Here is a 27,746-nt window from a genome sequence, read left to right as displayed (position 1 = left end):
TTCTCCCCCCTTGCCCCCACCCTGAACAATCACCATACTGTTCTCTGTGTCCAGGAGCTCTTTCTCTTTTTTTCTTTCTTTGCTCAATTCCTCCAAAGTCCCCTCATTTAAAAAATAAGGAAACCGGTTCAGAGAAGTTACTTAACCAGGATCACACACTTGCTCATGACAGACCAGAGGCAAGAATTCTTGCCTTCTACATTATGATTTGGGGCTCTGTTATTTCCACTGAGATGTTTCCATTGTGTGGGTTGTCTCTGTTGAGTTTTGAAATCCTAAGTCACTTTTTCTCTAGCCTTCTTGGCCACATTCCACGCTGCTTAGCTGAAATATGCTCTGACATGCTCGGTACCTTTTTCTTTAGCCGCTAGTGATTTCCAGAGTCAAAGCCAAATCTCTCATTAAAATCAGCTACTGTTTTGGAAACACACATCCTATCCCCCTCATGAGGATGGAATGTGCTTTGCTGCTTCTCTGTGATCCAGTGAATCTAGATAAACTTAAGCTGCAGCCTAGCATGTGGTGCATGTTTCCTTTTCAATAGCTGCTCTGGACTCTCTGTTGGGTCATATCTTTTTGAGGTATTTCTGATTCTGTTTCATCCTAAGCGTTTGTCACTTGATGCACAGCTCAGGGAAGCAACTGGAAGGCAAAGATAGAAGTAAGAAATGCATCTCAATCCACTGAGTCTTGATTCTTAAGCTCCAGGGCTGGAATTCTTACCCATGGCCTCCAGAGTTTGAGTGTGTGGTCATTTCTCAGGCTGATGCTAGCTTTGAGTGAGATGTGCAGGTCAAAAACAGACAGGCACTGTGGGCCGGGGGAAGGGAAGAGTAGTAGGGGTGTTCACATTTAGAAGTCCTTCCTAAGAGGACTTCTATTCAATAAGCCCAGCATTTTGCTATGTGTTGGCAGAATTCAGGCATTGACCTGCCTAACATCAGGTCAGACTGCCAGTCGGTATGTCGTTAGAATGCCATTCTACAAAGACAGCCTCCAGAGCTTTCTGAAAAATACCTTTCAAGGAATCATGTTTCCATCCTGGTTTATCTCTTTTAGTTAACAGCGAAGACTGAATTCTCTAGGTTTGCATCCACAACTTTCACTAAAATGTTGAAATCCCACTCTGTTATCCATGTTGGCTCCTATCCCTCTGAGAGGTTCTCAGCCCTGGCAGCACATTGAATCAGCTGGGGAACTTTTAAGAATCCCAATGCCCTGGCCACACCTCCCAGTAATTAAATCAGACCCTCTGGGGGTGGGACCTAGGCATCAGTACTTTTTAAAACTCTCAGATGATTCCATTGTGCTGTTTAGGTTAAGAACCACCCTAAAAATTGCTACCTGCAGGCAATAATTTGCCTGAATGCTGACCTCTAAGCTTTGTGAGGGCAGAAACTGTTGGCATACAATATTATATTCATTTCAGGTGTACAAACCAGTGATTAGACATTATATAACTTACTAAGTGATCACCCTGGTGAGTCCAGTACCCACCTGGTACCATACATAGTTCTTACAACATTACTGACTATATTTCCTATGCTGTACTTTAAATCCTCATGACTATTTTGTAACCACCAATTTGTACTTCTCAATCCCTTTACCTTTTTCACCCAGTCACCCAAACCCCTTCCCCTCTGGTAACCAGCAGTCAGTTCTCTGTATCTGTGAACCTGTTTCCGTTTTGTTTCTTTGTTTATATTGTTTTTTAGATTCCACATATAAGTGAAATCATATGGTATTTGTCTTTCGCTGACTCACTTATTTCACTTAGCATAATACCCTCAAGGTCCATCTAGAGGTCACAAATGGTAAGATTTCATTCTTTTTTTTAATGGCGAAATAACATTCCACTGTATATATGTACCACAGCTTTTTTATCCACTTGTCTATTGATAGGTACTTTAGTTGCTTCCATATCTTGGCTGTTTTTTAATAATGCTGCAGTGAACATAGGGGTGCACATATTCTTTCAAATTGGTGTTTTGGGTTTCTTTGGATATAAACCCAGAAGTGGAATTACTGGGTCATAAGGGAATTCCATTTTTAATTCTTTGTCTTCAAAATATACTGTTTTCCATATTGGCTGCACCAATCTGCATTTCCACCAATAATAGTGCACGAGGGTTCCCTTTTCTCCACACTCTCACCAGCACTTCTTGTTTGTTGATTTATTGGTGATAACCATTCTAACAAGTGTGAGATGATATCTCACTGCTGTTTTAGTTCGCACTTCTCTGGTGATTAGTGATGTTGAGCATCCTTTCATATGTCTATTGGCCATCTGTATGGCCTCTTTGGACATACACTAACTGCAGGACTAAAATTTAAAAGGAGATAACAAAGAGAAGCGTGACACAGAGAGTGATTGTAATGGCAAACAAATAGCAGAAGAGTAACAGGAAAGTCTCCATATAGAAGGCTTTTTCTAATACAAGGAAGTGGCTGTGATATTTCATCATGAAGCACGATCTAGCAAGAATGGGCCACCAGGCTGAATTATATTAGAATATCTTATGTGCCCATGAAGATGTTGGGCACATAAGCAATGGTACATATTATATGCATGATTATTTTCCTTTGGGTTAAGGCATGTCGTTGACATAATAAATTTCTCTCGGTGCAGAGTATCCCAGTAGACTCCTTAAAAACCTGTGGTTTCCTAGTCCTAAATTCAGCATGGTTGAAAAACATATTTCTTCACAGCTTCTACTATTTCTACTTAATCCTAAATTATTAATAATTTCAATTTATTCCTAAGGAGTTACTATTTTACTTTATAGTCATTCAAGGGGAATATTTGAATGAAACATTTTCAGCACTTGTATTTATTTTTCTTGCACCATGCTGTTAAAAAATAATGACAAAATGTGGTCCCTGGACCGGCAGCATGCACGTCACCTGGTAAACTTGTTTGAAATGCAAATTCTTGGGCTCTACCCCAGACCATATGTGGTCTCCTAGAAGCTGTATAGTTTCAACTTTTTCATTTAAGTTTATAATTCATTTTTCCATATACTTACCCAGTTGCACCAGCACCATTTATATAACAGACTTTTCTTCCTCCAATTGAATTGTCTTAGCTCTTTTGTCCAAAATCAATTGACTATAAATGTATGGTCTATTTCTAGACTCTTTAATCTGTTCCACAAGGTTATTTATCCTTCAGAAATCTCACACTGTCTTGATTACTGTACTTTTGCCATGTCTTGAAATCAGGTAGGGGGAGTCTCCAGCATTGTTCTTTTTCTCCATTTATTTAGATCTTCTTTAATTTCTCTCAGCATTGTTTTTTGGGTTTTGGTGTATGGGATTTGTATATCTTTTGCTAAATTTATCCCTAAGTTATATATAGATATTTAGGAATATATGTAATTTAATGCTTCTGTTAATGGTATTTTCATTTTTTAAATTATGGTAAAATACATATAACAGAATTTTATCATTTAAGCCATTTTAAATTGTGCAGTTCAGTGATATTAGGTACATTCTCACTGTTGTGCAACCGTCACCACCAGCCATCTCCAGAACTCTTTATCTTGCCAGAGTGAAACTCAGTATTCATTAAACAATAACTCCCCAATTGTTCCCTTTCTTCAGCTCCTAGCAACCATCATTCTACTTCCTGTCTCTGAACTTGACTGCTCTAGGTACCTCATGTAAATGGAATCATACAGTATTTGTCCTTTCGTGATTGGCTTATTTCACTTCTTGGGTCTTTAGGGTTCACCCATGTTGTAACATGTGTCAGAATTTCCTTCCTTTTTTAAGGCTGAATATTATTCTATTGTATGTATATACTATATTTTGTTTATCTAGTCACCCATCAATGGGTACTCGGGTTGCTTCCACTTTTTATCTATTGTGAATAATACTGCTATTAACATGGGTGTACAAATATTTGTTTCAGTACTTGCTTTCAATGCTTTTGAGTATATACTTTAAATGGTATTTTTAAGATTATTTTCTAAATGCTTATTGCCAAAATTTAGAAATACTATTGATTTTTGTATATTGATCTTGTATCCTGTGTCTTTGCTAAATTTATTAGTTCTACTAGGTTAATAGATTCCTGAAAATATTTTATGCATATAGTCTTGTTGACAGTAAAGACAGTTTTACTTCTTCCTTCCAAACTTTATGCCTTTTCTTTATTTTTTCTTGCTTTAAAGCATAACTAGGACCTTAAGCACAATGTTCAGTGTAAGTGGTGAGAGTAGACATCCTTGCCTTGCTCCCAATTTCAGGGTGAAGCGTTCAGTATTCCTACATCAGGGGAAACATTAGTTGCATGTCTTTTGCTGATGCCTTTTATCAGATGGAGGAAACTCCTTTCTATTCCTGCTTTGAGGAGAGTTTTTTTTTTTTTTTAAAAAATAGTTTATTGAGGTATAGCAATATACAAAAAGCTGCACATGTTTAATGTATACAATTTGATGAGTTTAAACATATGCATATATCGGTGAAACCACAATCAAGGTAATAAACGTATCCATCACTCCCCAAAGTTATCCTCTATCATGCCTGTACATTGAATTTTGTCAAATGCCTTTTCTATGCCTACTGAAAAAATCACTAGCGAAGGGCAGTGAGTTTTATGGACCAAGAATGATTCAATTTCTGAAGTAAAGCGAGAGACCCAACTTCTTTGTGTATTTTGTTGCCTTAACAAAATTAAGCTTTTATAAACTAATAAAGGAGAAAAAATGGTTGTTGGGGTGGCAACCAACAGTGATGTCATTATAAGCCCTCTGGACTCAATCTTGGAATTTTGTGAAGCTTCTATTATAAGTAAATTAATAGAGTAACTTGCTACACTTGACATGTTGTTTCATCTATCCATCTTGCTCATGGCAGTCAAACTAGTCTTCTTAAATACAGATCTGACCATGCTACAACTTTGCTGCAAAAATCTGCTGGCTGCTTATCATTGCAAGACAGAGTCTGTGGCATAGTATCCACTGTCTTTCTGGATTTGGCTCCCTGTTTTCTTTTTAGTAGTATCTTTCAGCGCGCCTCTTTCTGCTGTTGTCACACAGCCATTGCCCGTCCTCTGACGTGCTGTCTGTTATTGCTGATAATGCCTTTGCCCCGCTATTTACTCCACAATCCACTCACCTTTCAAGACCCAGCTCAAATGCCCCCTCTTCCATGATGCCATCCACAATATTTCCAGTTGCAATTGGTCTCTATTATCTCCGGGATCCTAGTGTACCTATAATGCTTTCTTGTAGGATATTTATTGGCAAATGTGTTTGGATTATGTTTTCCTTGACTGTGTATCCCCACGTTGCCTCACGTAGGGATGGCAGGTAGACAACAAAGAAGCCACACGTCTCTGTTTGTGAACTTTTGGAAGATGTTACTAAATGATTACAGCATAGTTTTCCACTAAGCCTAGATGTACTTCAGGACATTATTAATTTATTATTAATAACTGCCCCAGGCAGTTATTATTAGTTGATTAAATGAAATCTGTGTTCCACCTTTAGCTATATTTATGACTTCATATATAACGAAGGTGCTTTTGTTAGTTGAAGTGAATTTCATTGCCTAGACTCCACGGGTGGTTTCCACCAAGAGCTAGATCTATTTGGAAGAGGGCAGAAGGCTAGAAGATTATAGTGGATTATATGCTGTAGCATTATAGTGTGTGGAGGAGCTGACCACAGGGAAGACATCTGTTAGTAAGAGTGACAAGCTCTTGCAGAAGGGAGGCCAGGCTGTCAGGCCTGTTTTATTTCCTTCTCAAGGAACCCACCAGGAGACCTTGTTATTTTCTTGGTTTAGAATCCAAGAATCAGATAAAGGTCTACATCAACTGTGTGTAAGGCCATGCCCTGGGAATCTCATGGGCCAAAAGGAGGAGTGAGAGCGTTTTCAAATGTCACAATCCATTTCATTACTATGGGGCAAGCTTTCATTAGACATGGCTATAAGTTTCCCCCTGGGAACAGCAGGTGTCAGCAACAAATAGAACTCTTTTAAGCACACAGATATGTCTGACTAACATTCAAACGTCAGTGTGGGAAATGACAGCGTCTTCAGGGGTTTCTTTGAAGATAAGTTCAGTTTCAAATACTTGCTTGTTTCTAAGGATATACTGTCCAATTCAATGGTCATTAGTCACATTTGGGTTATTTAAATTTAAATTAATTAAACTTAAGTAAAATTAATACTTTTAGCCCAGCTGGTGTGGCTCAGTACTTGAGCGTCGACCTAGGAACCAAGAGGTCATGGTTCGATTCCCGGTCAGGGCACATGCCACGGGTTGCGGGCTCGATCCCCAGTGGGGACGTGCAGGAGGCAGCCGATCGATGGTGTTTCTATCTCCCTATCCCTTTCCCTTCCTCTCTCTCTAAAAATCAACAAAAAGTTTAAAGAACTAAACAAAACAAAAAACCCCTTTCTGTTCTTTGTTCACGTCAGCCACAGGTTAAGTGCTCGCCTAGCCTTGTGTGGCCAGTGGCTACCACACTGGAAAGAGCAGAGTAGAACATTGCTGTCACTGCAGAAAGATCTAGTGGATTGCACTGCTGCTAGGCCTTCTGTAAAAGACTTCAACTCCTTTGCACCACAGTTTAGGTTTTTGCAGAAGTTTTGGTATTAGCATTATTTGTATCATGCAACTATTTTATTTATGCTTCTTTCACCCAAATACATGCTTTTTTCTTCCAAGGCCTTTCTGTTTAATGTCTCATTTGAGAAAAATATCAAGGAAATATTCATTCTCCATAGTTAGAGGCCTGTGTGGTAAGCAAGACTCTATTATTTATCTTACGTTGTTTCTTTATGGTGGCTAATTTCTTCCCCGATGCTCATGAGTTCCTTTGTGCAACCGTCTGCTGCTAAGTTGGCCATGTCCTGCATGGTTGTTTGAATTTAAATTACCTACCATTTTGCCTTACTAAGGAAGATGTAGTGAATTTAATCACTAAGGGAAGGGACTATTGGGAAATAAGGCTCCTATCTATTCTGTGACATTTTTGTTCTCGACTCTTCTCCCACACTAAATAAAAGCTATTGTATATAGGGGGATGCATTAAAAATAGACCACACAATATGATGTGGCTAAAGCTTCCATATTAGTTTTAAATCGGGTTTGTTTGAAATGACCTTAATCTTGGGTATGGTGGCTGTTCAATATAACGTTCCTTCTTTGCTACAACTCAAAACCACATATTTACTTCATTTATTCCTGTGGAGATAAGATAAAATGTTTTTAGAACATTTTAAGTAAGGTGAAAGGAAATGGATTGTGGCATAGGATACAAAATCTAATCACTATTCTCTCCTTGTGGTTCCACGGATTGTCATCACTCTTTATAATTTCCTGCTAAGACACCTCTTTGAATAAGATCTGGATTGGCACTTAGCATTCATACATTCTCTTTATTCACGTGATGCTGAGACTAAAAACTTAGAATATGTATTTGGGGAAAAAATAAACAAAATTTCCCCCCAGCTTCATTGCTGCCATAACACATGCTCTTCAGAGACAAATGTAGCAGGCTGGCTAATTACATGACTGGTCCGAATCCCAGCCCCGCTGCTCCTGGTGGCTCGGGCCATGGACATTACTTAATATCGTGTACTTCAGCTTCATCTCGAAGAGGAGTTTGATTACTGAACCTACGTTATTGGATTTTCCTGAGGCTTAATATAAGCCCTTAAAACAGTGTCATTATATTTCACTTGGGTTTCAAATCTAAAAATCATTTTTCTATGACTTTAAATTTTTAAAATTGAGATGCAGTTACTATGGTCTGAATGATCGTGTCCTACAAAAAGTCATATGCTGAAATCCTAATGCCTAATGGGATGGTGTGAGGAGGTGGGGCCTTTGGGAGGTGATTAGGTCATGAGTGAGATGAACGCCCTTATAAAAGGGATCCCAGGGAGAGCTCCTTTGTCACTTCTACCATGTGAGGACACAGCCAGAAGTCAGCAGTCTATAACCCACAGGAGGGCTTTCATCAGAACCTGACCATGCTGCACCCTGATTGTGGACATCCAGTCCCCAGAACTGTGAGGAAGAAATTTCTGTTGTTTATAAGCTCCCAAGCCTATGGTATTTTGTTATAGCAGCCCGAATGGACTAAGACAGCAATTTGTGTACAGCGAAGGGCACAGATCTTAAGTAGTAGAGAGTTTGATGAGTTTTGACTGATCAAACCATCTAACCCACTATCAAGATAGTATAGGAAATCTCTGTCTCCCTATAAAATTCCCCTAGCCCCTTCCCAATAAATCCCTGCTATCCCCACCCCCAACACGCACACACGCGTGTGTGCGCGCGCACACACACACACACACACACAACAATCACTATTTTGATATTATCCTTATAGCTTATTTTTTTTGGTATGTTTCAGTATTTTATCTGAATGGAATTATAGAGTATATATTCTTGTGTATCAGGCTTTTTTCATTTTCTATGAATTTTAATTAAATGTTTCACCTTCTTCTATAATGTCACTTCCATCCACATTTTATGTGGAAAACCTATCTTTAACACAGTTAAAAAATCATGGGTAGAGAGGTTTCATTTTAAAAGTTTAAGAGAATGGTTTGGTGCTTTGGAAATCGTTTTGTAATTCCTAACTACGTGACCATGTGAGTTTTGGCAAGTTACTTAAATTCTCTAAACCTCACTTAACAGTTTAAAATGACTCTTGTGCCATGGCTAGTGTGGCTCAGTTGGTTGACCTTTGCCTTGTGCACCAACAAGGTTGCCAGTTTGATTCCTGGTCAGGGCACATGTCCAGGTTTTGGGCTTGATCCACAGTAGGGGGTGCAGGAGGCAGCTGATTGATGTTCCATATCTCACTCTGGCATGGATGTTTCTTTCTCTCTCCCTCTCCCTTCATCTCTCTCAATAAAAAAATTCTTTAAAAAGTAATAAAAATAAAATGACTGTTGTTATATTTACCTTTCATGAATTTTTATTAGGATAAAATGAAATAATGTATGTGAAGTACCCACCACTTGTAAGTTCTAAAAATTGTCAGTCCCCTCCCCTTTGGGCCACTAAGTCTCACAGCAGTAACCAACCAGGCATTTGGCCATTTTTGTGACTAATCACAGACCCATCAATTACACTGAATATGTCATTTTGTGTTAATTGCTAAGTAGGCTCAAAAAGGTTGTTCTCTTAGATAATTATAACCTTTTATATTTATTTACCCCTTTATAATTTACAGAACGTTATCCTATATGTTAGCTCACTTAATCTTTATTGCATCTCTCACAAAATAGCTGATATTATATTTACTTTGCAGATAAGGAAACAAAAAGTTAATGAGGTTAAGTAAGTTGTCCAGAATCCAACCAGATGTCTAGCACTAAAGCTTGCACTTATCATGGAGCAATGCTGTGTTCCCTGGGGTGGAGACAGGAGTGACCTAAGACCCTCAAGTCTTGCTGCCATTACCGTGCACCCAAGAGCTGGCCAGGCAGGTGTGTGCATTCTGCAGAGCCCTCCACATGTCTTTTGCCTTCAGCACAGATGGTGCTTGGCTGTGAATTAATGATGGTCCAATGATTCCTTTGTTTCATCATTCATTCATCAACAGGTATATATTATTCTGGCCATTTGTGTAACTATGTGCCAAAAACTATTTTGGCCACTGGAAATTCAGCAATATGCAAAATAGACACCCCCCTCCAAATATTCCTTCTGTAATGGAACTTACCTTCTAAATGGGGAAGATGGACTATAAGTGAATGAAAAAACGTCTGTTTACTTATTTAATGGTGGAGGGTAATAGGTTCCTTGAAGAAAAATAAAACAGTGGAGAGGAACCTGGAGTGCCAGGGCATGGGATTTGTTGTTCTAAACAGGGTGGTGAAACAAGGCCTTGCTGATGAGTTGAAGGAGATGGGGAATAAGCCACATAGATGGGGTGGGGTAGAGGGTAGAAGGTGGAGGGTGTGCCAGGCAAAGGGAAGAGCAAGTCCAAAAGCATGAAGGGAGGAGGGTGCTTGGCATCTTTTAGGAAGAGTCAAGAAGCCAGTAGCCTAGAGCAGAGTGAGCCAAATAAGAGAGTAGACTTGGGGACTAATCATGGCAGGCCTTCTTCTTCTTCTTTTTTTTTTTTTTTTTCCATTTTAAGGATTTGAGCTTTTACTACAAGTGAGCTGCAAAGCCATTAGAGGATTCTGGGCAGAAGAAGCACATGATTTAACTTATATTGCTATAGGATAATTCTGGCATCTGGAGTAAGAACAGATCATAGGAAGACAAGGGCGGGAACAGGGAGACCAGCTAGGAGGCTGTTGCAACCATCTAGATGAGAGACGAGGTAGTGGCAGAGGTCATGAGAAGTTGTTGGATTCTGACTGGAGCCAATTGCATTTACTGAGCGATGGGCTGAGCTTTGTGAAAGTGAGGTCAAGGTGTTGTTAGGGTTTTTGTCCTGAAACAGTGGAAGGAGAGAGTTTCTATTGCTTGGATGGAGAAGGCAGGAAGAGGAACAGGTTTGGGAAGGAACATCAGAATTTCATCCTTGGAGAAATAGAGTTTGAAATGCCTGTTAGACATCAAGTGATATTGGATAGCAGGTGATTATATGAGTCTAGAGTTTAGAGATAAGGTCTGGGCTGAAAATACAAATTTAGAAGCTGTCAGAAAAGAGAGGAGATTCAAAGTTAGAGCCTAGATAAGTACATTGAGGGTTTGGGAGTGTAGACAGAAAAGTGGGAATTAGACTTACCGGGAGATCACTTTGTAAATTATATAGATGTCTAACCACTGTGCTGTGCACCTGAAACTGATATAAAATAATATCGAATGTCAGCTGTAATGGGAAAAAGGAGAGAAGTTCAGTTAGAGTCTCTTTGGAACTGATGAAAATGTGAGTTAAAATGAAAACTTCTCTCAATTACAGAAAGGTTATTGGAGAGGTTTTATCTCTTATTACTATTTAATATTTTTATGACATTTCTCACTTATTCCTCACCTACTCTTCCTTACTAAAGAGATTCTTACTAATTTTATCTTTTGGATGAAAACCAGCCTTGCAGACCATTTATTCTAGATCCGTTTCAAATTAATGGGCCTTGACGTTACTCTTGGTCTCTTTTTGAAACTGTTCTTTTCAGCTCTTTAGAAATTAAGAGGAAGCCAAGTAGGCACAAAAACAAATATATCTTCTGTGGGCTCAGGAGCCTTATCAATGTGAGGAACAGAGTTTTAGTTCAAAAGTTCCATTTTCCTCTAAGAAGTAAAGATAAGAAACATTCCGACTGTTTTGTTTTCATCTGTGACCTTGAGAATCGCCTTCATCTTACAGAGAAACAGAATCCTCTTTTGTTGAAAGGTGGATGGGCAGAAATAATCCTCCCGCTATCCTACATGTTATTATACAATCTTTAGGTTGTTTGAAAAAGTCACTCTGAGAGTAATCTAAAGATGAAATGAGAGAGGAAATACCTGCAAAGACTTTGTTCCAGTGACTATGACCGCATAGCAAATTACCCTAAACCTTAGTGGAATGAAAAAGACATTTATTCTTCTCTCAAATTCTGTGGGTAATGCATTTGGACAGGACATAGCAGGGATTGCCTATCCTGCTCTGTGAGGTCTGGGACATCAAATAGAAAATGTGAAGCAGTAATGATCTGAAGGCTCATGCACTCAACTAGCAGTTGCTACTAGGTGCCACTTGGGACCACAGTTCCTTTCCACATAGGCTTCTCCATGCAGTCTCTCTGTACGTGCTAGTTTGGGCTTATTTGCAGCATGGTGGCTGGATTTCATGGGTGAGTGTCTTGAAAGAGAGAACCAGGAGGACACTATCTCCTTTGTCTCACTTACCCTCAGAAGTCACACAGCATCACTTCTGCCCTACTCTTTGGTAGGGGCAGTCTTGAGCTCACCCAGGTTCAGTGGAAGGAATATAGGTCCTCCCTCTCAGGGTGGGGAGTGTAAATCACATTGTGAGAGGAGCATATAGGATAAGATACACACAGTGGTGTATCTATCTTTGGGAAAATACAATCTGCCAAAGATTTAGTGATTATCAGGAACGTAAGCTATTTAGATTCAAAGAGCTTTTGTCATGAGAAGTAGAGCAGAGGTAAATGCCTCTGAGAAGAGATTAAAGATTGAGGTAAGAGCTTTCATTGCTAATTTTAGGAATGTTTTGTTCCATTTTTTCCCTTCCTGTTTTGCAGACCATAAAAATGTTGCTTCAGGAAGAGGTCTGTGTGTATCTGTATCTCAGGTTTGCAGTCTCATGAGGATAATATTTGTACAGTTTACTGGATGACAAGGCTCTCAGAAGGACATGGGAACTGACATATGGTAGAGTTGCAAACAATTACCAGAGGCCCTTGGGAGTTTGCAGGCATCAACCATAGGAGATAAGAGAGAAGCTTTCCTATGAGTCTGTTCCCCTGACGAGAGACCAGTGAATTCCCTAATCTACCCTGTGCTTAATTTCCACCATTTTCCCTCCAGACATGTGCAGAGAGAATCAGGTTAAGTCGTACCATTTGCCTGTGTAGATTTAGATCTAGCAGGAAAGCTCTTCTTACACCACAAACAAAGTCAGTACCTTGGGCCCATTCTTAGGAGAGATTGGTGGCTAGGTCCAGGTTAGAGGATAGATTAAAAGATTCACAAACTCTAGATAAAGACTGAGAGGGAAATGACTAAAATCCTTGGTGTTAGGAAGGCTCAGAGTGAAGTGCATGCAAATATGCAAACCAAATTTGGGGAGTTTGGGGAGATGATTGCAAATCCCAAACAGTGCCTAGGCTATGAGGGCTGACATCAGGTGATATTTTCCAGCTTTGCCCATATACAGTCCAATCAAAGAAAGTTCTAGTCTCCCTATCAGTTCTCCTGAGCAAGGTGACACAAAACAGGAAGAAAGCTATTTAAAAACTAAAAAAATACCTAGATCATAAAATATTAGAATTGATCTCAAACTTTAATGCAGTTAAAATGGACCCGATTTTTGCCATTTTCAAAGTATACAGCTGAGGTTGAACTTTATTGATTGGCTCTGTTTTAACCAGCTTTGACTATTGGAACCTTAGAATGATGAACTATCAAGTTTCTACAAATGTTGGAGTTTGGCTGCATGGGGGCTGCAGAGGCAGAGGCACCCAAGGGAAGGGTGAGTGCTCTGAGAGCACCGAGGGTCCAGGTTGGCTTGGTAAAGGCTGGAAAGTATTTGGCAGTCAAGGGGAAGTGAAGGAATCAGGAATAGAGAAGTTAGTTTCCCTAGGAATGGGTCATTTCACGGAGGCACAGGGGAGGGGATTTGGAAGAGAGGTTGCGTTAGGGATGAAGAAGCCCAGACTGGTTTTGCAATAAGTTTTGAAAAGAAAAGATGACCTGGGTGGGCGGTGGACTTACATTTTGGGGTAATTCAAACGTTCAAAAAGAATTGAAATAATAATTTATGTAGTAGAGCAAGTCTCTGCCTTACGTGGTAGAGACTTCACGCTAACCCTGTCCTGTTTCTCTTTCTTCCTGGTCCACAGGAGGTTACTCTTGTCCGTCTATCTTCCGTTTAGAGAGGGCCATGTAACTATCTTGGGCTGTGTGCAGAAATGACATGAGAACCAAAGTATTGAATTACTGCTCTAAAACCCTCCAATTCTCTCTTTCGTCTTCCATCAGAACCTGAAATGTTCCAGATGATGGAGCCTTCACTAATCTGGGTCTGAGTGAGGATAGCATGGACTAGAAAGTAATAGCCACTCATGGCCCTGGTAATGTAAAATGGACATGTCACAAGAGCAAGAAATAATTGTGTTAAGCTACTGAGATTTGGGGGCTGTTACCTCAGCATAACCTAATCTATCCTGAATGACAACTCAGATGTGCAAATGCATTGTTTTCTATCACTTCTTTCATTCTCCCATCAAGACTGCATCTTGCTGGAGGCTGACAAGGGGACTTAAATGTGCCAATTAATGATTATAGTCATATACACATACATAATTTTTTTCAAAGCTCAGTCCTCTCAGGATTTTTTCCCCAGCCTACTTGGTATCTAGATATAGAGGGTAGTTCATTTGTCCTTGTGGCAGAGGGAGGAGAGGGATTTATGCCTTTCCTGGTCCCTGGACACCCTGCTGACTTTGACTGCAGAAGTTCATGGCTGGGACTTCTGCTGACTCAGCCCTACCTAGATTTTCTATGCTCCACAGGCCCTCAGACCTCAGGTCTTGGCCAAGTCCCACCCAGTAGCCTTGCCTGGGGTGTCCGCCCCTGGCCCAGCCTCCACCTGGAGTTACCTTTCCCTGGCAGCACCACGCAAGCTTGACAGTGCTTATCCTCTGCTGCTTTTTTTCATCTCCCCACCCCCGTTGGCCTATAGGCTTGTCTGAATCGTTTTCTTATTGCTTCCTCTCTGTCTGCCTTAGATTTTTATTCTTTCACCGTCTGCTCCCACTACCTGAGGTAAGGATCAGAGAGAAAGGAGCGCTGGGCCCTCATGGGACCAACAAATTCTTCCTTCTACACTCTCCCCTCCCCCAGCGTTTTCTTCCCCTTTCAGATAGGGAGCCACCTGCCCTTTCTGTCTGGTGGCAGCTTCCTTTATGCCAGTTCCTCTCCTATTCATTTGTAGATGTCTTTGCCCTAAGTGGTCCTGCCTCCTTGCCCAAGCCATTAAACCTCATGGCTTGGCCTTAACGGTGAATGTAATTTATGGAAGGGCAGAACAAAACCTCAGGTTCGCATGTTCCAAGGTGATTACACCAGCGCTGATAAAATCCTTTCTCCCTGGATATTCTGCCTACTGCCTACTGGCCTGATCTTGTTACTTGCTGATTCACTTGGTTAAGAGTCCAGCAGCCTCCAGTGTGTGGTGAGTCCTTTGAGGGGCATGGACAGCCCTTGTGTCAACCCTTGTGGTTCAGGTTGGTGGATGGACCCAGGGAGCTCCTTCCACTCTATGCAACACTATGTATAAAATATTTACCTGCGGCAAAGTAAACTCAGAGTTTAACCTCCAATTTCCATGGAAACCCTATGGGAAACACACTCCTTACTTTTTACGTCTGCCAGCTGCCTTATTTTCCTGAACACCATGGCCTCCTTTCCTTCATGGTCTTCTCACAGCCATGGCTTATTTCAAGACTCGCAAGGATCAAATGATTAAATGCAAAGACTTTACTTTTTAAAAATTTTCTTTTTTTCCACATCTTTGGGCTGTACATTGATTGAGGTCTTGGGTGAATTTTGTGTTAGGAGAAATCCTCATTTTTGTACAGAGCGTCTTGTCAATATTTGCACCTCTCCTATGGGATGGCCACATGAACATGATGTCCATAGAGCATTTCAAGCTGAACCCCGGGGAGTCTTGATGCTTTTAAACCTTGAGAATGGTTTGACCTAGAGACTCTTAGTTGCTCTTTATGAAAAATAATGATTACTCAAGACCTTCTTACTACTTTTTTTAGTTTGCTGCTGTATATTTTTAGCAGTGCATGATCTTGTATTTGTTGAGCTCATGATGCTGTCTTTTATCTCTCCTCCAAATAGTCAAGCCATCTTTTATAAATATGCCATCTGTCTTTCTTACTCTCAGCTGCTGAAAGTATGCTAGACAGAGCTGGTACATTTCTCTTTGGTGGCAGAGACAATACAGAGGAAATTCTCATCCTCTTTCTAGTTAACACGATGATGATGGGAGCATGTTCATGAGCAGATGTATGGCATTTTTTAACAAAAAATGCATTCCTAAAAGTTGCCTTGAATATGAATCTTTTTATTTCAAATTCTTTGATCTTATTTATTTGATTGGACAGCTTTTGTGCATTACTTAAAATACTTGTGAGGTCAACCTCTTGCTTGAGCTACTTCTGTGGAAACAAGTTCCTGCAGATTTCAATCTGCTTTGTTCAGGGGCATTTAGACTGAGACTTGCTATGGGCTCATGCCATGACCATGTACCTCTAGTTTCTTGCCCTATGGCTTCTCTGGTATCATATCATGGGATACTGCTTTGTACTTTGAGATATGCAACCCAAAAGTTTATTTGAATCACCCTTGACCATTGGGGTAGAGGAGCAGATGGATAAAGGCTCTTCTTTTGTCCCCACATCGGACACTTCTGAGATACAATATGTAGACTCCTTGAAAGGTCCTGGTAAATCAAGCGTTGGAGGAGGGAATCCCTAAAATTTTGCCATCTACTAGGGATGCTGAAGTTGGGATTCTAGTCACTTGATAGCATGCTTTAAATTATTTTTGTACTACTATTGCTCCCTTCTGAGTAAGTAGTATATACCATATGGTTCTATCCTTTTGCCAGGACAGGCAAAAATTAGAGAAAATCTGGAATCACTCCTTTTCTTGTAGTTGCATTATGTGGGTAATTAGTCATCATGGAATTCTTTCTATCTTCTGTTCTACTTTGATCATTTTATTTTCTTTGGTGACTCATAAGCAATCACCATTACAAATTTGTTCCCCTTTGAAATCTTTCAGTAATATAGCAGTTGGATAAATAATTTTAGAAGTTGATTGTATTAATGAAGACTATTTTGGCTGCAAATGACAGAAAGCCAAGTAACAGTAGTTGAAGCAAGGATGTTGTGTTGTGTCGCAGATCTCAAGGGCAGGATTGGGACTCAGATACCAATCTGCTTTAATTTATAAGAGACCTGATTTTCTCTATCTAGAAACTCTTTTAAGTTAAGTCATTCAGTATTTTGTATCCATCTTGAAACTTAAAAAGCACAGTTTACTTGGCCTTTTGAAATAGCATTTTCTGTCATTCCTGGGCTAGAAATGAGTATACAGCTGGGTAGAGGACCAGTTTCAATGTACTTTTAATTTTACTGAGGCCAGAATTTTACTGTATCTTTTCTTCCATAGCCAACTGGCCAAGAAAACCTTTTTGGTTTTTCCTCGGAAATGTCCCTTAAATTCGCTTACCATTCTGTGCCCCTGGGCAGTACCATAGTTCAGGTTTTCCTTATCTCTGGTGCCTATATTTCAAGCTTCCCGACTGGTCTTCTGGCACTGTTCTCTTATCTACCGTCAGAATCACCATTCTAGAAACCAAATCCTACAAGCTCATTATCTGCCCAGGGGATAAATAAATGCTTTAGCATTTAGAATTCCTCTTCCATTATGTCTTTCTCCTCACTTCCAGTATAAGTAGTCACAATTCTCCAAAGACACATTTTTACCATTTGTTGAAAATGTCATAGCTTTTTATTCCCCGAGGCTCTGGCCACGTTGATTTTCCTGCTGTATAATAATATTCTCTTCTACTCTATATTGTTTTGCTAGGGCTACCATAATAAAATAGCACAGACTGCTGGGGCTTAAACAACAGAACTCCAAGACCAAGGTGTCAGCTGGTTTGGTTTCTTCTGAGGGCTTTCTTCTAGCCATGTAGACAGCCACTTTCACGTCCCTTTGTCCTCACATGGTTGTCCCTTTGTGTGTCCCCGGTGTCTCCTTGTGTGTCCAAAGCACCTCTTCTTATAAACTGATCTGATTGGTTAGGGCTCATCTTAATGGCCTCATTTTAACTTAATCATCTCTTTAAAGGCCCTATCCAGCTAAATAAAGTTACATTTTGAGTTACTGGGGGTTAAAGTGCTTCAACATGTGAGTTTTGGAGGTGACATAGTTTAGCCCAAACATACTATATTCTTCAACTATTTATCTTTCAAGAACAAGTTTCTGGGAAGCTTTCCTTGGATCATGTAGTTACTAATTCCTTGATGCCCATAGCACTTGGCTATTTACCTTAATTAACACACTAACTAAAGAGTAATAATTGATGTCACAGGTTGACAAACTTTTTCTGGAAGGGCCAGGTATAAATATTTTAGGCTTTGCAGGCCAAGCTCTGTCACAACTACTCAACTCTGCCATAGTAGTAAAGGGAGGTCTGAGCTCTTATGCCCAGGTGCCAGTCTATGGAGGCATCATAAGTCCTGGGTGTGAAGATTTTTCTTTCAATTTTAATTTGAGTTTAAGGACAGTGAACTATAAGAAAACATCTTCTTTTACTACATATTCATTCATTTCTCATAACAATCTAGTGCAGCTTGCAGAGCAATTGCACAAATACATTTTACCCCCAAGTGCCACTGGCCTCCTACGTTATGGTCTAGGTAAACTCCCTAGCTATGGGATCCAGAGCAGATCACTTAATTTTCTTGGAAGCAAATTCCTAATTTTATTTTATTGTTTTGAAAATCAAATGCTTACTTTGTTCACTGTTTTAGCAAATACCTAATTTTAAAAATAAACAATTGGACAATTGGAAAGTACTTTCAGTGGGGGAGCAATTGGCATTTTGCTCAGCTCACAGTTACAAAAAAATTCTTCCAGGTGTGAGGCTGTCCTGCGCATTATAGGATGCTTAAAATCTCTGGCCTCTGACCAGTAGTACCTCCTAGTCTTTGTGACAACCCCAAATATCCCCAAATATTTACAAACAATCTGAGTTTTGATCACTTTGCCTTATCTCTAATGTCTCTTCTAATTCTAGAATTTTATGACTCTTGTAACTTTTTGACAGTCAAATACATGGCAAATGTCTCTTTATCTGAAATCTAAGCTAATCAGAAAGCTCAGATAACCAGTTTTTGTTTTGTATGAGTTTGGGGAGTGGCTGCTGTGCATTCTGACTTTATTTTTCTGTTTTGAGAAGACAAATGATAGGTAAATAACTTGTGCTAATTCTGAACTATCACATGCAAGGCACATCATTGGGTAACCTGATTCAACCCAATCTCTGATCTTTATGCATCTTCCAAAATGGTAACCACTAGCCACATGTGGCTATTTAAATTTAAATTAAGTAAACCCTGGTCGGTGTTGCTCAGGGTTCAGGGTTCGATTCCTAGTCAATGGTGTATACTTAGGTTGCAGGTTCAATCCCTGGTCTCTATCCAGGTGCATGCGGGAGGCACCCAGTCAATGTATCTCTCTCACATTAATGTTTCTTTCTCTCTCTTTCCCCCTCCCCTCCTTCTTTCCACTCTCTCTGAAAATCAATGGAAAAAATATCCTCGAGTGAGGATTAGCAACAACAACAACAAATTAAGTAAAGTTTAGTGTTCAGTGTCTGAGTTGTAGTGACCACATTTAGCTACCTATGTGGCTACACTTGTGGCTAATGGCCGTATTAGATAGCACAGATATAGGACACTGCTTCTGCACAGGAAGTTCCAACAGAAAGTTCTTACCATCCTAGTCTAAACAACTATAATCTGTCATGCAACATTTTATTTTATTCTGCTCATTTTTAAAGCTGAAAATGTTATTTATTATATTCTAATTTGTTCAGCAATCCAGACATGAAAACCTTTCTCCCATCCATTTAGGGATGCTGAAAGTTTATTGTAATCAGTAAAATATGCATTTGTCAAGTAAATTATTTAATTTTTTATGTGAAGAATCAGAATCTAGAAGAACTGGCAGCCCAGATTTTTATGTATGGAGGCCTAGGAAGACCTACTTCTCTATTTCCAGGAGCTTTGCAAATGTAGGCATTCCCATAGCCATGTCTTCCCTCTTCTGTATGTTTGGAGTCATTAAAGACAGAAATAGTCACTGATTTGGCACAGGTCTTTTGACTGTGTGAGTTCACTTGCTGAAGAAGGCTTGCTTGCTGCCTGATGTCAGGATTAAAGGGTTTATGTCTGGAGGGCCTCTCTCGCTTGTTTTTTCCCCTCCTGGAACCTCACATGCCTGTATCCTGTCCCAGAAGGCAGGGCTAGGGCTTGAAATTGCAGGGTAGATAAGGCAAGTGTGAAATCACAGGTAGGTTGATGAGTCCCCTGTGACCACATGTGCTATGTTTTAATTAGTGGAGCTTTTTTTATCTTCTTGACTGTATTTTAATTGCCCACGGGGCATTCTCACTTCCTAGATGAAGGCTCACAGAGTCCCTCAGAGGCCAGAAAATGATTCACTGCTGCTTATCCGAAGGTTCCAGATGGTTTCTTGCTACTGCAGCTTTAACTCAACTCATAGTTACAGGTAAGAGACCTATAGTGAGAGGCCAATCTGATCATGAGGCCCTTTTACCAACTTCTAGCTGTGAGAGTCCATTCCTCTTTAGGTAGCCCTTCAAGTGGGTAAATAATCTATTGTATTTGCGCAGTAATCATAGCTGGCTCTGATGGAATGCTTACCCGGTACCAGGCCGTGGGCTAAGGCTTCCACATAAACAGTTCACTTGTGCTTCCCAACTTAGATGAGGAGGGTTCTATTATTACCCCCTGCTCTCAGAGATGTTAAGTAACCTCCTGAATGTCACACAGCTAGGAAGGTGTAGGGCTGAGCTTTGACCCCAGGCAGTGTGACTTCAGAGTATATGTGCATGCACATGCACACACACGCACACACCCATGCACACACGCACACACACATGCACATGCACACACACGATTCTGTAAAATGCCTGACTCCTTACCTACTCCACCTTCTTCACAATCCTATGAGGTATAAAAGGGTCCAAAATAAAGCCAAAGAAACAGACAGAGGCCCCAAACCTCCTAAACAAACAGAACTTGCCCTCACACCAGACATGCCCATAACATGCCATCGCAGCTCCGCAGAGGGAATGGGCACAGATGTGAAAGGAGGGGACAGGGAAGCGAGGTCTTAGCATCAGCCACACCCTGCCTGAGGGACAGGCTCCTGCCACCTGGACCACTCTCTCGTCTAAGAGCGGCAGGGGCTCAGGTCACTCAGAGCTGGGCTAGTTATTCTAAAGCACCTTTGGGACAGAGACGGATGGGGTCTGCCAGGCAAACCCCACAGTGGGCTTGGGTTTCTGGAGCCAGGAGGTGGAGAGGCGCTGGGACCTGGGGCAGCTCGAGATGTTTCGGGAACCCGCCCTTTGGACTCGGAGGAGATGTGTCCATTTTTTCCAGGCTACCTAATTCCATAGCTACCCAATGCAAAGTGCTCATTCACTCCCCACTCTCTCTATTGCAAATTAGATTTAAATAAAATCCCTATGCTAAATTGTTTTCAACCGGAAACTTCTGAAACTCTAAGTTACCCCAAAATATGACACCCATTTCTGAAGGTCCCTTTCAGGGTTTTGATTTGAGGCCCTGAGGGCTTAAATTCTCATTTTTTATTTTGCTCACCACATAATCATCCTCACATAATTTCTGAGTTACTAATATTTATGGCTGGCATTTACCCTACCTAGTGGTTCTCATCTCTGGCTACACAGTGGATCACTTGTGGAACTTCAAAAAAGACCTCTGAAAAATTAGGATTTAATTGTTTTGTGAAGGCCTGCAAATTTGTAAAAAGCTCCCCGTGGTCCATAACCACAGTAGGTCCCTGACCAGCAGCATCTGCAGAATCAGGTAACTTATCCCAGATCTGCTGATTTAGAAACTTAGGGCGTGGGGTGGCATTCAGCAATCTGAGTGTTTTGTTTTTTAAAATTATCTTTATTATTAAAAGTATTACAAGATGTCCCCTTTTTTCCCCATTGACCCCTTCTGCTTTGCACCCCCCACCCCACCCCACCCCACACCTTCACAAGACTGTCACCTGGAGGCTTATTAAAACTCAGAGCTGTCCCAGCAATCTGAGTTTTAACAAGCCTCCAGATAATGCTGATGCGGGCTCAGGTTTTAGAACCACGGGTCTACATGGAGCTGTTTAACTTATTGTATCGCTTCGTAGTACCTTGATTTATTGTAACTCTTCATAGTACCACATCTCATGTCTTTGAACTAAGCTCTTTGGAGGTGGCCTCTTGAATTACATTTGTTACACATCCTAAGAGCTGCGTTGGACTGTCTTCTGGCTTGGCAGAAGGTTAATCATTTTGATTATTTTGGCAACCTTCAGCTCATTTATTTATGATTATTAATGGCCAAAATAAAACACCTCAGTTAGTCCTCTCAGTGGGCTCCCTTTATTAATTCTTTTTTAACGTGATTGTTTTCCTGATTGCTTCAGACAGTCATTTTTTTCTCCACACCTGTTCCATGACATGATAAATTAGCCAGATATTAAGGTGGCTGTTTGTTCTAGCTTCAGCTTCCATTTTTGGGGGGGGAGAGAAAGACCCAACAATTAATTGTTCACCAAGATTTTTGATGCTGAATGTTTTTTACAAACACGTAGAATATAATGTTTGCCATAAAATCAAACACATATTGCACAGGGTGTCACATAGGATCTAAAATTCAGGATGCAAACAGTCATTGTTGTATTTTAATTGTCCTTTGAAGGGTCTGCCCTCCACTAAATACTGAGCTTCTGAGGAGGGATGGGAGTGTATAGTGTATTCTTCTCTGTCTCTCAGAGTGGCTGATGTGTAGTGAGCACTGAGCATGTTTGGTGAATGAATAAAAGAGTGAACGAATGACGGCATCATCCAACACTAGCTGGTTGCATCCAGGCATCGTGTTTATTTTGTCTGGAGACCACCCTATAGAAGACCCATTGCCAACAGAATCCAAAGGTAAAAGTCAGACTTGGACGTGAGAATTCTGTGGGTGATGTAAGGGCGTCTAGGAGAGGAAAGGCGAATACTGCATGGGTTTGGAGGCACCCCCTTTATGGGAATGAAATGGATCCCCCACCCCCGTGGAAGCTTGGGAAGGCTCACTGATTTCCTGTCAGCAAATGGGATAGAGAGCGTAGCTTGGCACAACAGATTGCACTTACTGTAACAATCGAGGAGTCAAAATACACAGGTTGGTTCCCTTAGCAAGAGTAAGCCCCCTTTGAAAAAGTACACTGGTGGGAAGGCAAGGTCCTGCTATCCCTGGGGCCTGAGATACCTGGGGGTGGGGGGATGGGTGGGTGTGGGATGGTCACCCATTCGAAGCTGATTCCCCCCCTAAAGGCATCTTGATGATAGGTTATGGAAAGTTATCTATAAATACAGAAACTACTGCCTTCCTATTCTGTTTTTTGGGGTCTTTGTCTGCTGGCATTTCCACTGTTTTCTTTTGTACCCTGGAGGGATAAAGAACACTTTCAATGTGATTGCAACTTTGATTCAAAATTTTAATACAGAACACAACTCTGGGTATTTCTCAAGACATATGATTCTGGCATCACGTTTTCTCAAGATGCCAGCATAACAGCATCTTGAATATTCATAACAACAATGCGAACATCTTGGTACTTAAAGATTGTAAGATACACTGGACGCCAGAATACTGAAGACAAGTTTTGCAATCAATTCTCATATGTCATTTTCTTAAAAAATTATCTTTCCTCCCTCCTCAAAGTAGATTAAATCTCAGTGTTATAATCCAGAGGTCTGCAGACTGTGGCCCTTGGGCTAAATCCAGCCAGCCTCCTGTTTTTTGTAAATAAAGTTTTATTGGGACACAGCCACATCTGCTCATTTACATATTGTCTAGGGCAGTTTTTGCAATACAGTGTCAGGGTTGGGTAGTTGCAACAGAGGCTGTATGGTCCGCAAGCCTAAAATATTTACTCTTTGATCCTTTGCTGGAAAAGTTTGCCAATCATTAGCTCCCTATACCTTTCCTTCAAAACCCTAATACAAATTGTAATGCTAGATCATGTGACTATTTTATTGTTAATCTCTCACACTATTTTTTAACCTCCAGGAGGGCAAAACCCATGTTGATTACCTCACCATCATATCCCTAGAACCTAGACTACTGTGTTGGCACGTAGTAGTGGCTTAATAAATGCTTGTTAATTAAATAAGTCGATGATAATTTGGAAGCAAATACTGTTCCCTGGAGTAAATCTGCATTTCTGTTTAAACTTATAAGATATTATGGTGTAGCCTGAATGAGATAGTGCACAAAGTGCTCAGCGTAATGTCTAGAACATGAAATGTGACGAATAGGCGACAGCCCTTAGTATGTAAGATCCTCCAGATCTTCACCTAAAAATCCCATGGAGCCTTTGCTAGCAGGGACTAGCCTTACAAATGCACACAAATATTAGGAAACGTGTTCATTCTAGAACATGCTTTTATTTTTAAAACCAGTAAGTGGCTACTCCGTGCCTGGTAAAGCCACTTTTCTTGTTTCACGGCTCCGAGTTTTACCGCTCTGCCGAGTTTTCGTGAGCCCTGCCGGTGATGTGCCTTCCAGAGAAGAGGGTGGTTGGAGAAGGGAGCAGCCTTCCCGGGGCTGGGTCAGCTCTTCGTCTGTTTGGCTGTTGACCGGGGCTGTGCTTTGGGATCGCCTGGGGAACTGCTGAAAATGCCGGTGCCCGGGCTCCCTCCCGCGGGGTCTGGTTTCTTTGGTCCAGGGTGGTGCTTTTAGAGCTTCCCGGGCGATTCTAACTTGCAGCCGGGAGCGAGCCTGTGAAGAGGTATTTCATCAGTGAAGAGGTATTCAGGGATATTTGTTCTGAGAGACTGAATATACTAACAGGTAACGGCCAGACCATAGACGGCAACAGAACCCTGAGCCACAACCTCTGCGGTAGCTGACCTGGCAGCCTCAGGGCTCGGTCAGTCAGTGCCAGCTTCCCTATTTTTTTTCCTCCCACCCCACCCTCCAGGACCAACTATAGAAAGTCAAACATGCTCCCCAAACAAATCCGATCGGATGCAGGGTTTCTAGTTAGCACACCTCCAGCATCTCATGCAGACACCCTCCCCACAGGGCATCCCTGAAGTCCTCCTTTCTCACGAGAAAGCTTTCCTATTCCACTGCTTGCCTTTGAGTTCCTGCCAAGTGCAAGTGGTGGTGGCTGACTCCCTTGCTATGCCAGCCTCTGAATAAATAGCCTCTCTTTGTTCTCTAGTGGGTGGTCTTCATTTATTTCCACAGTGCTATCGTTCTTGACTTGTAACCAGTATTGCACATAGAAACGACACCCTTTGGCTTCTGTTATAACCAGGAATATCATACAGCAGAATCCCACTGGGATTCGCCCAGGTGAAAACCGGAATGACTATAAAAATTCAAGGTATCTCAGACAGCCCAAGGGCAGGGGCCATTTGGGTGGCAGGATCCCAGGAGTGGAAGGCCGTTGGGAACCAGGAAATTTTTCCACTGTGTCTCTTGTCCCCGTTTTGCTCTGCGCATCTGCTTAATTCTTTCTTCTTGGTCCAAACCACCTGTCTTCTATTTTCCAGTCCACATGGCAGAATAACCACTGCCAGCAACTCCCAGGTTTGCATCTCCCCAATTACAGACAGAAGAGCTAGACCAACTGGAGCCTCCCATTTCACTTCCACGTGTCCAAGGAAGGATCTCGCTGGCCCAGGTTGGGGGGGTTCTTCTCCTGCTGCCCCATGTGGATTTTGGGGAGGTGGGCAGTTCCCACAATATATGGGGAGTGTGGCTGAGGAGCACACTGTAGCAGTACAACCTTAATAATAATAATAATTAAATAAGCAGTTTCATTTAAATTCTAGACTTTCCTGAACGCTTTGTTCAGCTATTTTCATCCCCGTAGTGGTTTTGGTCTTCTTTGTAAGGCTTACTTTGTGTAACTTGCATCTGCAGCTACATTCTCAGGCATCTTGGGGTCATTTGAACATTTTAAGGAAAACTGTCCTTGAGACCATGGTGCCTCAGGGGCCCTTATGGGTACCTCTCTACTTTATAAGCTTATGTGCCCTTAGAAGTGTGCCAGCTGTGTCTGTGCCCCCACCATGTCCCAGTGTCCTTTGGAAGTACACTTCACCCATTACTTGACAAGGGGTGTTCATGTCCAAACAACTGTTATGACCCATGCTATCCTTTGGGGGGGGTCTATGTCCTTGGATTTTCTAACCCAGGGGACCTGGAGTTGGGACAACTGTTTGGAGCACCCCAACTTCCCACTGCACCTGTCTCCACTCATCCAAAACGATGCTATTCTCCCTCACTTGCCCCTCCCCCCATGAACCCACAGGGATGCAGCGTCAGCAGGGAGGTACCAGGAATGAAATCAGAGAATTCTTGAAGCAGAATGAGATCAGCACCATCTCCTTCTAATCAACTTAGGCACTAAGTTCTGGGCAACACAAGGAGGCAATTAAGCATAAGTGTATGTCATTTGCATTGTAGGTGAATATCAATTGCAGAGACTAGAGTTTTTGAGACACTGTTGAAGCCAAAACTAGGGCAAACTGTGCTTCCCCATCAAATCACAGACCATAAGTACAGAGCAGCCCATAGGATTAAGTCCAGAATTGATACTTTCAAAGGAAGCTTGGAGAAAATGCTGCTTCAGATGTTCCAGCCACTGTAACCATGGAGCTCCGCACGGAGTCTCAATATCAAAGATTTATTGAAGACCTGACACATCTGCCATTATGCAAATAATGTATTCTTACTTCTTTCAACTGTGGAGTTCAATTAACGTTTTATTATGTGAAGTCAAACAGGAGCCTACTCCTTAAACTTTAAGCTTTAAACAAGAAGCAATATTGTCAGTCTGCTTTGATGTCCACGTATCGTTTAGCAGAGAAAACAAGAACAGCTATCTGCGAGTTTCTGCGTTGGTTATATAATTGCGAGTTCATAGTCTCTGGCCTTTTCAAGGTCTCAGGACTGTCTGATTTGACATTTCCAAACCAGGTATTTGAGGAAGCTTGTGGAAGTCCACATCTCCCTTTCATTCCCCCCCACCTGGAAATATTTTATATGAATTTGCAGTGCATCTGACCCTTCACTGGGAAGGGTTCATCAGAGCCTTAGAGCCATTGGAGGGACTGAGCTTCCATTCCTCTGCTTACTCATGTAGGCTGTGGCGACATATGTTTTTGAGCCTTGATTTTTATCATCAGTCAAATGGGAATAATGTGGAAAACAATGTATGTTCTACCTACCTTATAGGGAACCAAATAACAATCAAAAGGGATTCTGCTGTGGAAGTCCTCAAATCGTTTCTTGAGCACCTACTGTAGGCCATGGACTCTACCTTGGCATCAGGATGCAGTGATGGAGCAAAAATAGGCAAAGTCTCTTCCCACATGAGTTTACTTGAGTTTACTGGGGAAATTAGATATTAAGTTTTAAGACACACAAGCAAATGTAAACTTTAACTGTGATAAATGTCCCAAGGCAGAGGTACATGGTACTATGCAAGGCAACATTAGGGAGATTTGATCTAGGTTGGAAATCAGAGAAGGCTTTTCTGTTGTAGTGATAATTGAGCTATAATCTGAAGGAAAATAGGAGATAACTAGGGGGAAAGACAGAGGCTGTTCCAGGCAGTGGGAACAGCGTGTGCCAAGGCACCATAAAGAAGAGATACAGTGTATACAACGGCCTGAAACACCAAGCGATTCTGATGTGTAACCCAAGCTGAGACTCAGCAGGCTTAAAGGGAGTCTAAGTGATTCCTATAATTGCTTGCAGTAGCCAAGTTCTGCGATATTGTGAGCTAAAACCCCAATGTCAGAAGTCTTCATTCTTGGTTTTCTAAATCAAAGTATAATTCAAACTTTAGCTAAGATAAGTTCCATTTTAAATGAGCCTCTCAGAATGAATCTATGTTTCCATGTAATTACAGTTTCTCTTTCTTGGGTTTTCAGAAAAATGCTCAGAATTGTATTCAATCTGAACTCTAACTGAAATGTAACTCAAACCTGATCTTGGCAAAAGCTCATTTCTCTCCAGATTCTGCGGGTCTTGCTAATGGCACCTGTCATCGTTTTGTTCAAGAGTTCTTAAGAGTGGCTCCAAGCTGATGCCAGGAAAAGGGACTGAAAAAGTGCTCTCTATTATGAAAATCCTGTCCATGTTGCTGTTTAGATTTAGTGAAAAAGAGACCCCTGTATCAAAATGTTTGTTATTTTGTCTCACACATAAGTGTATTCAGTAAGTTT

General features: G+C 41.2%; 1 long non-coding RNA gene across 5 annotated transcripts in view; it reads left to right on the top strand.

Moving 5' to 3' along the window:
- The window catches only part of LOC308567860, a 122,046-nt gene that overhangs the window by 30,712 nt on the left and 63,588 nt on the right, over window positions 1–27,746 (top strand). For 4 of the 5 annotated variants that reach the window (XR_014000388.1, XR_014000389.1, XR_014000391.1 and 1 more), the window contains exon 3: window positions 19,872–19,981. This is a non-coding gene — a long non-coding RNA (uncharacterized lncRNA). Of the gene's footprint in view, window positions 1–19,871; window positions 19,982–22,283; window positions 22,443–27,746 lie in introns of all 5 variants that reach the window. The other variant, XR_014000390.1, reaches the window with a different exon arrangement.

The sequence above is a fragment of the Miniopterus schreibersii genome (genome assembly GCF_964146895.1).
Source record: "Miniopterus schreibersii genome assembly, chromosome: 15".
NCBI lineage: Eukaryota > Metazoa > Chordata > Mammalia > Chiroptera > Miniopteridae > Miniopterus > Miniopterus schreibersii.
This window is presented reverse-complemented; position numbering and strand designations above follow the sequence as displayed.